The following is a 12,095-nucleotide window of genomic DNA, read 5'->3' on the forward strand; positions in this document are numbered from 1 at the left end:
TCACAATCCTCCCGGCATGGTCACGGGCTACTAGTCCAATCCATATCATACATATAGCAAATATGCAAGAATATGTACATGCTCAAAGAATATCAAATTTCATACTCCTGGACAGGTATAAGTTACATGCTAAGGTATATGCATGTGCACGTGTAATATAATAACTCAAATTAGGTAAATACATCATAAACTAGCAACTATCAAGTTTAATCAGGAGATTAACCTCTGTGTAACCTCAAACATGGCTCAAAAAGCTCACAATAGGGTTACAGATAAGAGAGACATCACATTCTGAAGCTTAACAATCAACTCAAGGCATATCATAACCTAAGTACTATCCTGAACATGGTTAATACCCCAATGCACGCACATGGGCTTTGCCCCACACATGTGCGCCACCATAGCATGTAGCTATCACAAATAACTCAGGCAACTAGTGCCTCAACCAAGTTTAGGTAAGATACTTACCTCCAGCTTGGTAGAAAAACACTCTAGACGTGCCAGCACGCACGAATCGTCATTCAAACGGCTCCAAACTAGCCAAATTAACTCAAAAACATTAGATAATGCCATAGAAAACAAACCCAAATGAAAATAGTCGAAACTTTAATCAAATAGTCAAAGTCAACCAATAGGACAACTCGGGTCTTGCTCCCCTAAACCCGATAAAACTCACAATTTTCGATAACCCATTCGAATACGAGTGCAACGGTACCTATTTTATCCAATTCCGACTACAAATTGATGTTCAAAACACAGATTTTCACTTTAGAAAAATGTATACAAAAACCCCCAATTCCTCTTTTAATTTCATCAATCAAATACCGAATCAACGATTGAATCATGTAAATAAACAAATCCAAGTAAAAAATATTTACCCCAATCCAAATCGTAAAAATCCCCTCCCAAATCGTTCATTTTCGAGCTTTGTAACTCAAAATGTTATAGTATAACTCAAAGTACGAAATAGAGTACTTATATGCACTGCCCAGCGGTATCTTGCGTGATCGCAGTTGTGCCTTCGCGATCACGATGCTCAAAATACACTTCCACTAATTAAACTTCATGTTCGTGACACTTATCCCGCTAACGCCATAACCAGTGATGCCATAACTACGCAAACGCGTCGCCTCCCACGCGAACACGATGACAAAAAACCCCAGTTCCCTCGCTGAAACTGGATCGCGATCCACCTACGCGAACGCGAAGAACAAATCTCTCCAGCCCAGCATACAACCTTCGCGAACGCTGTCCCTCACCCACTTACGCTAAGAACAAACGTCAACTACCCCAAAATTTCTCTACGCGATTGTGATCCTAGCTTCACGATCGCGATGCTCTGCAGAAACACCAGTAATCAGCAACTCCCAACACACATAAGAATGGCTCGGAACCACCCTGTAACTCACCCGAGCCCCTCGGGACCCCGTCCGAACATACCAACAGGTCCCAAAAATATAACACAAACCTAATCGAGGACTCAATCATACATAACAACATCAAAGCCACGAATCGCCGATCAAGATCAATCTCTTAAGTTCATAAACGTGAAACTTCGAACCAAGCGTTCGATTCAAGCCTAACCAATCCAAATCCAACCAAACTCTGTACACGGGTTTTAAATGGCGTAACGAACATATTCCAACTCTCAGAACAACAATCTAAACCTGGTAACATCGAAGTCAACTCCTGGTCAAACCTATGAACTTTCTAACCCTGCAAATAGCCAACTTTCGCCGAATTAGAGCCAAAACCTTATAGGAACATTCAAAGGCAAATACGGGCATACGCCCAATTCCAAAACTACCATATAGACCTAACGGAACCATAAAAATTTCGATCCAAGGTCAAATACAGAAAGAGTCAAACTTGGTCAACTCTTCCAATTTAAAGCTTTCTTGTTGAGAATCATTCTTCCAAATCAATCCCGAACCACTTAAAAGCCAAAACCAACGATACACACAAGTCATAACACACCATATGAAGTTACTCAAGACCTTAAACCACCGAAGTGAATGCAAATGCTCAAAATGACCAGTCGGACCGCTATAGTTACCTTAGTAATTAGCTACTCTTCTTGTAATTTAGTTGAACATGGGGGGGGGGGGGTGGGGGGGGGTGGTGTTGCATCCAAGTCTTCGAGATGGGTGTCCATTTGCGTGTTTTTCTTGTGTTTGATGCAGCTAGATTAATACACTGATACACAGTACTCTCCTAGTTATTATCACAATTCTTTCTTTAACAAATGGATATTCGACAAGAAATTTGGATGGAGCTATCAGTTAGATTAGATCTAGTTTGGTTTGTACTATTTTTATTGGGTAAGTCCAAACCTGTCTACTCTGATAGATTTGTTAAGTATATCACACAGTTTTTTCAGCATAAAAAATCCTGATTCATGAGCTAACATTAAAATATTCTAGATTTACGTAAGGTACGCCTAATTAATTGAACTATATGTCCTCTAACTATTTTAAGTCGACAAATGCAGATTTGAAAGTGGGGTTCCACTACCCATTATTTGTTATTTAATAGATATAGTACATATGTGTAGATGATGAGTAACATGGATTACCTTTGAAGCTGTAATCCATCAAGAATTTTGATGCATGTTTTGAAATAAAATCTAGGTACGGTGACGCTGAGATAGATTTTGGCCTTTGGAGGATGGGGGTAGGCCTCTTCCCGTTTAAGACCGAGTCTCGGATTCTGATACCTCCACCATATATGGTTTCAACTAGCCAAGACAAAAGCCAAGAGCCTAATTATAAGACATTGAGAAGTTGAAACGAATACGACCGAGAGTTCTGGGGAGATGTATATGATTCCTCTATATATATATTCAATTAGGGGTTTTGGATTTGAGATTCTTAGTAGAAAATACTTTCTTTGTTAGTGAGTCTTACGCGACGCGAATCCAAATTAATCAGAACTTCTATATAAATATATATCTGACATCGAATGAGAAACAAAAAGTAAAATATGAAACCAAGATATAAGATAAGCATCATGTTTATGTCCTATGAAGATCTTTCGGTTGTTACAAAAGGATTGTTGAGTCTTCATAGAATGTTTTGTAGCCCGTTTAAATAAAATACACAGGAAGTTAGGGATGCACCTAGCGGAGTCTTTTGTTCTTTGTATTATGAATGAGGGATTATTTGCACGTATGGTATTCAAAAGAATTTTGATTAATTTTCTTTTTCTAAGACAGATTTAACCGCTTTACTAAAAGGAAGTAGTGTCTTCAAATAAGGCCATTTTGTGCAAATACGTCACGAATGAGTTATATGCCAATTTGTATCACTTGTATAGAATATAAGGTTCTCACCAAATTATTAATATTTTTCACTATAATATACAGGTACAGATTCGTGTTAACTACCAAAAATGGCGGTTCGTATATATTATATATGGGTAAAATCAGGGATAATGTATAATGCGATTTTCCGGTGAAGAAAACAGAAGAAGGATACGGACGCACGAGGTTGAAATCGAGGCTGGGAGCTCTTCGTATCGAGATCCATGAAAGGTGAACAATGTGTTCATCATCTGGCGTGATAAAGCAACGCTTCCCGGACCCAGAACGAGTTCTAAGAACCTCGAAAAATATGATAAACGGTTACGGACAACGGATAGAGGGCCATGATATCCGTACCTAACCGGATATCATGGCGCAGATCTCGCTCGATATTGGTTACGGATCAGTAATTAATGAGAAAGGAAGATTTTTACTGTTACACCCCATATTTTCGTACGTGAAAGTACGCCATAAGTAAATTGATATAAGCTCGGAAATGAGATGTTACATCCCGTATTTTCGTACGTTAAAGTTTCGTCGTAAGCTAATCGACGTAAGCTCGTGAATGAGATTATTTGGGGTTATAAGAAAGTGATAAGTAAATTCGTGAAGGTGACAGGATAAGCGAATCGAAGAAAATGAGTTCCGTCGATGTTTGACAATTTTTGGATAAAATTCGGTCCAAGCTATAATACCCGGTATTTATGGACTAGTGCCATACAACGTACCACATGATCATGATAGTAAGGCATATAAGGTATGTTAAAAGTAAATAGTATCTTACGTAATTAGAGATAATTCTTAATTATGTGGATAATTGAGTAATTATTTGATTAGTGGGACACTAACAATGTAATTAGGAAATTGTGAATAATTATTAGGTGGGGACATCACCCCCCACATGGAAACAAAAGGAAAATGATCTAGTGGTGACTCTTGATTATTGGCAACTAAATTAGATGACCCATGGACAATATTTCTTAGTCATCCTTTGGTGATATTTCGTACATTCACATGGCAAACACGTAGAAAGTAAAGTTTATATTAGTCATCCTTAAATTCTATCTTCAATCCATGTCAAAATTTATTTTGGGGAGTTACAGAAAGGGTTTGGAAGAAAGAAAAAGGAGGGGATTTGGAAATTCATACGAGACCATATAATATAATACCAACGGCATTTGCAATTTTAAGGGAGTACGGTATAATCTTTCTTAAGAATACTATACGGATTTTTCCCTACCTCGATCCGGCGTTATGTGTTTCGTCGCAAAAGACATGTGTTAGAGGAATTGTCAAGAGAATCAGTCCAGGTATGTTAAGGCTATCCCTTCTTTCTTTTGGCATGATCTATACGACACAAACGAAACGAGCAAATGCACAATTTACATAAATGACTCTATTCATAGAAATACTAGAGTGCTTATGTTCTTGATTCCCGATGTGTCATATTATTCTATCATCTGTTCATAGGTCTCAGAAAATACGTATGTTGATAAAGTTTATTTCATGATAGTAATCAAAGGCATAATGGTCTTATGATACTTCGAAAGATTTTATTGATGTACTTCTCATGCATTGCATTCATTTACATTGACTCATGACCAGATGGAGTTATATATATATATATATATATATATATATATATATATATGGAATATGGGAAGAGGTTACGGCGTTATATGCGCACCACCACCTGATCAGCTGGTATACGTTGATGATTTACCCACAGTGGCCGAGATGATATGATGGGATGCCTTCATAGGCTTGATGATGTTATGAACGCATACACCCATGCATAGTATAACATTTATACGCATATGCATGACATTATAATATTAAATTATTCACAGATCTATTCAGATATACATGTTGAGTCTTTTACTCCATGTTTTTCTCATGTCTATTGTTTACTAATTTTCATTCCTTACATACTCGGTACATTATTTGTACTGACGTCCCCTTTTCTTGGGGACGCTGCATTTCATGCCCGCAGGTCTCTATAGACAGGTTGAGAGTCCTCCAAGTAGGCTATCAGCTCAGCGGAAGATGTTGGTGCGCTCCATTTGCTCCGGAGTTGCTTATTTGGTTAGTATGATTTAGACATGTATTGATTGGTATGTCGGGGTCCTGTCCCGGCCTTATGACGTTTATGTACTCTTAGAGGCTTGTAGACATATGTCATATATATGAAAGATTGTATGGCCTTGTCGGCCTATGTTCAGTGTACGAGTGATTATTTTGTCGTACGTCATATGTTTAAGTCAGTATATCAGGTTAGGTCGTATTATGTCGAATGCTCTCTCATGTTTTATTCTTGTTATTGTATATGGCCCTTCTGGCCAATTTACCCATGTTGATGTAATGAGAAAGATACGTTACGTTGGTACTCGGTTGAGTAAGGGCACCGGGTGCCCATCGCGGCCCTTCGGTTTGGGTCCTGACATTTACATTTCTTAGACTTGTATTATGGATGAAACTCTAATATTTTATAAAGGAAAAGTTTTTCTTTTATAAAACATGAATCAAAGTAATACGAATTCATTTTCTGCTTTCGAGCTACTGTAAAAGTTCTTATTTAATTGTCTTGTTCTTCATTCACAATTGGGCTCGAACCAAAGGTCCAATCGAGGGCAAAATTACTTTTCAACCTAGGTTCGGACTGGGCCATAACATTACAGCTGGTTCGATCATTTACTTTGTCTTTAATTTGTTTATCTATATTCTTAATTATTTGTGTTGAATCAATCCATGTATCCTTAAAAGCGCGTACAAATTTCATTATTATCTGATTACTGGGTAAACAGTTTGACACCCACCGTGGGGCTAAGGATAATAGTAGTAATTTGATACGAATTTCCATAACAGACCCTATTTAACGCTTGTTCTTTAAAGTCTTAATTTGAGGTTAGCCCAAAAATGTCGAGCTGTCAGTCTGGTCACTTGAATTGAGTTTGGCCCGAACAATCCCGGGAAAGCACCCGAAGGAACGAACAAATCACCGAAAGATCGGGTAAAGTTGAGCCGGGGGCCAACTCCGAGATAGTGAAAATGCTTGAAGCATTAACGAACGGGCGGAGTGAGGTGAGAAGAAAATTGAGGATAATTACAAAAAGGTGGAAACAAATAATTCCAGGGTCGATCAAATCCCGGGAATACCCCCGATATTGAAGGGACCAGATTCTAAGAAATTTTTCTAGAAGCCTTTTCCTCTGAGTGCGGCACCGAAGCCAATCCTGAAGAGGTTTCGTATGTCTAATATTCCCAAGTATAACAGAACCACAGATACAAACAAGCATTTGACCTCATATACGTGAACAATCAAGGGGAACGACTTGGAAGACGATGAAATCGAGTCGGTGTTACTGAAGAAGTTTGGGGAGACTTTGTCCAAAGGAGCAATGATATGGTATTACAACTTACCCCTAAATTCCATTAACTCTTTTGCTATGCTTGCAGATACTTTCGTAAAAGCCCATGCCGGGGCCATCAAGGTCGAGGCCAAAAAGTCAGACCTTTTCAAGGTTAAACAAAAAGACAACGAGATGCTCAAGGAGTTCGTGTCAAGGTTCCAAATGGAACGGATGGACCTGCCTCCAATTGTAGATGATTGGGCATTCCAGGCATTCACTCAGGGGCTTAACCCCTGATGTTCCTTTGCCTCTCAACAGCTAAAACAAATTTTGGTTGAGTACCCGGCAGTGACTTGGGTAGACGTCCACAACAGGTACTAGTCAAAGATCAGGGTCGAGGACGACCAACTCGGAGCTCCTTCAGGGTCTGTTTACCCCATCGGGGCTAATGACAGGTCTAAGAGAGCCGTTGATCATGAGTCATGACCGGTTCAGAATCGGTACCAACCATATAGCGCAGACCGAAGGGGAAATGGGTCAGGGCGTCACTCCACATGGAACGAGAAGAAAAGTGATAGAGGACCCAGTAGCCGAGGTCTGATGGGCAAAAATAGTTTCGATAGGCTGCTCGGTGGTAGGGAAGAATCGAGATTATCAAAGTATAACCTTAGCGTTGATGCAGCCAGCATCGTGTCAGCCATCGAGCGCATCAAAGAGACCAAGTGGCCTCGACCATTGGAGTCCGACCCTATCCAAAGAGATTTTAACTTGATGTGTAAGTATCATGTCACTCATGGTCATAGGATCGAAGATTGCTGACAATTGAGAGAAGAAGTTGCCCGGTTTTCCAACAATAGACACCTCCGAGAATTTCTAAGTGATAGAGCCAAAAACAACTTCAGGAACAGGGACGCAACAAATAGGTCGAACAAGAGGAGCCTCGGCATGTCATCAACATGGTCGTCGAAGGGATCGATGTCCCCCAATGGACAATGATAAAGCGCACTAAAGTATCTATCACAAGGGAAAAATGCACCTGAGATTATGTCCCTAAGGGAACCATTTCGTTTAGCAAAGAGGATGCCGAGGGCATCGTGCAACCTCACAATGATGCGCTGGTAATATCCGTACTTATCGATAAATATCGAGTTTAACGTGTGTTGATTGATCCAGGTAGCTCGGCCAACATCATTAGATCAAGGGTTGTAGAGCAATTGGGGTTACTGGACCAAATAGTGACAACAGTCCAAGTGTTGAACGGATTTATCATGGCATGTGAAACCACTAAAGGGGAGATAACCTTGCCGGTGAACACCACCGAGACGATCCAAGAGACAAAGTTCTACATCAGCGAAGGGGACATGGGGTATAACGCCAAATTCAAAAGGCCGTGGGTTCACAATATGAGGGCGGTACCCTTGACCTTGCACCAGACGCTGATATTCCGTACACCGAAAGGACTAAAGATGGTCTACGGAGAGCAGCCAACTGCAAAAGAGGTGTTCGCGAACGATGAGGTAATCCCGATGCCTGTGGTTTTGACATCAAGGAATGCAGAGCCGACAAGAATAGAATAAATTAAATAGTAATCAGCGATGCCAATCTCGGCCGAACCGGAGGAACGAGAAATAGACGAGGATGATGATTACGGAGTCCCGAGATCGTTCTTAGCTCCTGATGATACTCATGCCACCAAATCGACGATCGAAAAATCGGAGCAAGTCATATTAATCGAACACCTACCGGATCAAAAGGTATACCTGGGCACGGGGTTAACCCCTGAGCTTAGGAAAAGGCTCATTGACTTTCTTAAAGCTAACATAGATTGTTTTGCGTGGTCCCATCTTGACGGGAAAGGGATCCCACCGGAGGTAACCACTCATAAGCTAAGTTTGGACCCAAAGTTCCATCCAGTTAAGCAGAAGAGGAGGACGTAGTCCGAGATCAAGTATGCGTTCATCAAGGACGAGTTATCCAAACCCCTTAAAATAGGGTCCATCCGGGAAGTTAAGTACCCTGACTGGTTAGCTAACGTAGTTGTAGTGCCTTAAAAAGGGAATAAGCTAAGAAAGTGTGTAGGTTACAAGACCTAAACAAAGCGTGCCCTAAGCATTCTTCCCCTTTTCCTAACATCAATCGGACGATCGACTCGACGACCGGGCATGAGATACTTATCTTTCTCGATGCCTATTCTGGGTAAAATGAATTTCGGATGGACCCGGACGATCAAGCAAAACTTCTTCTATCACTAAATCTGGCACCTACTATTATAATGTAATACCATTTAGATTAAAGAACGCTGGTGCCACCTATCAACGCCTAGTAAATCGGATGTTCGAGGAAGAGATAGGAAAAATTGAAGTTTATATTGATGATATGTTGGTCAAGTCTCTGTGAATAGAAGACCATTTGAAACATTTGAAGGAGACCTTCGACATACTGAAGAAAAATAATATGAAGCTGAACCCAGAGAAGTGCGCATTCGGGGTCAGATTGGGAAAATTTCTCGGGTTCATGGTAACCAATCGAGGGATCGAGATCCGACAAAATCAAGGCCATAGAGGACATTACCTTGGTGGACAATGTCAAAGCCATTCAAAGACTGACCGAGTGTATAACCGCCCTAGGCTGGTTCATCTTGAGGTCCTCAAACAAAAGCCATCGATTCTTCTCACTATTAAAGAAGAAGAATAACTTTTTCTGGACCCCAAAATGCCAGCAAGCTTTGGAAGAACTCAAACGGTACCTATCGAGTCCACCTGTCACACCTCCTTTTCTCTACACCTGTGAGGGCGCAAAGGAGTTTTTCAAATTAAAGGACAGTCGGGACGGGATTCATTAATAATATTCAGAGTCGCCACTTGGGAGATTAATGGTGTCCCAAGTCACCGTTTGAATCCCGATCCGAGGAAATTATGACTCTGTTAACAGTCCGCGAACCAGAACTCCGAGTAAGGAATTCTGTTAACCCGGGAGAAGGTATTAGGCATTCCCGGATTCCGTGGTTCTAGCACGGTCGCTCAACTGTTGTATTTGCTTTTATCTGATTTTAAAACACATTCTAACCTATATGCCTTTTAGTAGTAAACCGTTTTTATTGTTATTTTTAATAAGAATTGCAACATCGTGAAAATGCGTCTCGAACCACGTCGCACCAGTGCACCCGTAATTGTCAACACATTTCAGCTTCGTTGAGATTTGGATTTGGGTCACATAAGTGTGCACCCACATTTAGGAAAGTAATATTATTAAAATACGCGCCTAAAGCAACTACGCGTTTATTATCTTTGAGGAAGACCGTGAAATTCGCTAAACGGTCCGCCCGAATTCTAAGTATTTTATATAACATTTATTGAGGGCCCTGCGATTTATGCATTTTATTTGGCGGGGCTCACCTCGTTTATTATTTAAAGGCAAACCTAAAGCAATCTATAATTTTCTATTTTTTATTTGTCTCTAATAATAAAAGAAGAAGCCCTAATTAATTATTATTGTTCAAAAGCTACTATCCTCTTGGGTCCATGACTTTTATAAGAACTTCATCAGTTTCCTTTATGCCTCAAGCTTAGCCCAGGAAGAATACATAACCCAACAGATTCGTGGGGTCTCACACGATTTGATTTCAGCCCCAAAAATTAACAAATGGGCCTAACAATTTGCAAGCTCAAAACAGCCCAGATTTCATATCAGCGTTGGATTTAATATCACAGCCTAATTACCTTATTTATTTACCTACCAGTGACTTCTTAGCTATTCAAATCAGTCAAATTGATATTGCATACTTAATTCAAGTGAACTACTAATATTAACCACTGACTTAGAATTGTCAATGCTTACATTGAAACAATGAACTCAAGGAAACGCATGCCTCGACATTAATAACTAATCTGCTTATATCAACTACTGCATTACGAAGTTGTTCAAGACGCACGTTCAGCTTAAAATTGAACTCGATGTGGCCATCACATTGATTTCAACTTAATTGCAGGTTTAAACTACTTCTGATTTTTAATTTTAAACAGAAAAATGCTAAACCAAAGCAAGTACTAGCTGTGCTAAGACTACAGCTAAGTAACCACAAATTTAACTGTCCAAATCAGTCCAATTAAGTGCATACCAAACCTGAATTATGTCAGACACATACACACTAACTAACATATTTCTAACTGTTAATATACACAGTTCAAATGAACACGTAGTGTGACGCAGAAAACGTGAACATGCTCATTTCTTTTCTATCTCAACAGTTACATCAGGGTGATTCTGAGACGTGTACCTGAAGAATGAATCAAACAGAAAAGGAAGAAGTCAGCAGCAGTAACAATTCCCAGCAGTAGTTCAGGAACGTGTTTAAAACCCAACAGCAATCAATAGATGAGTATAATAGCCCAGAAAGTATTCAGCAGTTCAGGATAAGTTGGAAAACCAAGCAGAATCCACAGATCAACCCAAAATAGCACCAAATAGCCAGAAATGAACCCAGCACTAATACAACCAGTAAACAACCAACAATCAACTCGAACTAAGCAAATCTCATGCACATCTGACTCGAACAACTTGTAAATATCAATGTCGAGCAAAATCAGGTGAGTTCAAGTTACTTCTGATCCTTAACGAGCTAGAAAATTGGATTAGGGACTGGAATCTGAAAGTGAGCTAAGGAGAAATTAATGAAACAGTAATTTTTTTTTTGATTTTCTGTTGTTTTTCTGGAAATTTGAGAAGACTAAGATCTAAAGGAGTTGGATTTCAAATTTCAGATCTGAAACTTGTGAGGAATCGGAGGGGATTTTTGTGAGGCTCCAAACTTGTGAATCAAGGCAAATGAATGCCTATTTATAGGTGAACTTAGGGTCCAATTTCAGATTTTCCCTTTTACCCCTTAGTCCCTATTCTAATTCTACTATAGTCCATCCTAGAAGGTTCTATACCCATTACAATTCCTATTCTACCCTTACTTTACTTCAATAATTACCAAACTTAATGAAACTACCCTTTTCCATGCCTAAACTACCCTTTGAATCCCCTGAAATTACTGACCAAGCAGACCTGAACCTCCAACCCTGATAATTGGTCAATAATTGACCATGGTTAGCAAAAATCTAGATTATTCACATTGACTCCACTCATTACCTAGGCTGGTCAGTGAACTAAGGATTAATGATAAATGAACTAGGTTAAAATCAAATTAAAAGTAACATCTATTGATCAAATAATTGAAATCAAGCATATGAATCAAAATTGAGTCAAGATTAATCCTAAAAACGAATAGAAGGCTAAACAAGGATGAAGCCTAACTAAACTAATCAGTAACGACTAGCCCGATACTAGTAGAGACAAACATTGATTCACACAAGATCACGAGAACAGAATCAATCCACATACAAGATTAAACTACAGAAAATCAAAAGCATGAGCAGAGAATCAACCATAAACGGAAAAAA

Source organism: Nicotiana attenuata, unplaced genomic scaffold, assembly GCF_001879085.1.
Source record: "Nicotiana attenuata strain UT unplaced genomic scaffold, NIATTr2, whole genome shotgun sequence".
Lineage (NCBI taxonomy): Eukaryota > Viridiplantae > Streptophyta > Magnoliopsida > Solanales > Solanaceae > Nicotiana > Nicotiana attenuata.